A 1,269-nucleotide genomic window follows, 5' to 3' on the forward strand; every position below is an offset into this window, starting at 1 on the left:
TTCTCCAATTAATCTGCCTTACGTGGGCTGATTTTTCCGAGAATCTTCAGAGGGCAAAGAGGAAGCTTTCCTTTGACCTCTACGTTACTCAACCCACAGAACCAAGAAAGATAATAAATTATTGATTAAGCCATGAAATGTAAGCAATAAATGTCTGGAACACTATATATGTAAAATAGCAGTTAGCGACCTATTTGGTAGATATGTATAGATAGCAACAAGCAACACACACTCCTGATTCAACACAATGGTCCCCAGTTCTCACAGTGGGACATCTCCAAAGTGTCTCCAAAAACTTTAGAAACATTGTGAATGAACTGATATAATCTGACAATAAAACAAACTTCGTTTAGTCTGAAAAAGATATATATAGGGCATACTATTCCTTATGATGGGAATTAAACAAAAAGAAGTCAAAGAAAAATATCTGAGAAAATTGTACTCATACATGAATCTTTTATTTAAGTAAATAAATCTTTTTTTTTTTTTTTTTTTTTTTTTTTTTTGGTGAGGCGGAGTCTCAATCTGTTGCCCAGGCTGGAGTGCAGTTGCACAATCTTGGCTCATTGCAACCTCTGCCTCCCGGGCTCAAGAGATTCTCCTGCCTCAGCCTCCTGAGTAGCTGGGATCACAAGCACATGCCACCACACCCAGATAATTTTTTGTATTTTTAGTAGAGATGGGGTTCCACCATGCTGGCCAGGTTGACCTCAGACTCCTGACCTCAAGTGATCTGCTCACCTCAGCCTCCCAAAGTGCTGGGATTACAGGTGTGAGCCACCATGCCCAGCCTAGTAAATCAATCTTTTATTTCAATTTATTTCAATAAAAGATTGATTTATGGTTTTACTGAGCATAAGTCAAATAAAAGTCTAATTTTAAATCTTTTATTTGAAAAGGGAGTGTTACCAATCTAAAACTGATTTCTGCCCTGAAAAGCTCCAGAAACAGGCAAAACCTCTACTGTGATTTTCAAAGTCTGAAGGCCTCAAAGGGTGATCTGCCTGCAACACCCCACCTGTTGCCTGGAAGCCGAATCAGAATCTGCATTGTAACAAGATCTCCAGGTGAGTCACGCATCCACTGAAGTTGAAGAAGTACTGGCATAGAGCAGTAGTTCCCAAACTTATCTGCACATGAGAATCATCTGGGAATCTTTTTAAAATTCTGAAATCCAGGCCATACCCTAGACCAACGAAATCACCATCTCTGGATGTGGGACACAGGGATTGATGGTTTTGAAGCCTACCAGGTGATTCCAATGTGCAG

The sequence above is a fragment of the Macaca mulatta genome, chromosome 17, assembly GCF_049350105.2.
Source record: "Macaca mulatta isolate MMU2019108-1 chromosome 17, T2T-MMU8v2.0, whole genome shotgun sequence".
Taxonomy (NCBI): domain Eukaryota; kingdom Metazoa; phylum Chordata; class Mammalia; order Primates; family Cercopithecidae; genus Macaca; species Macaca mulatta.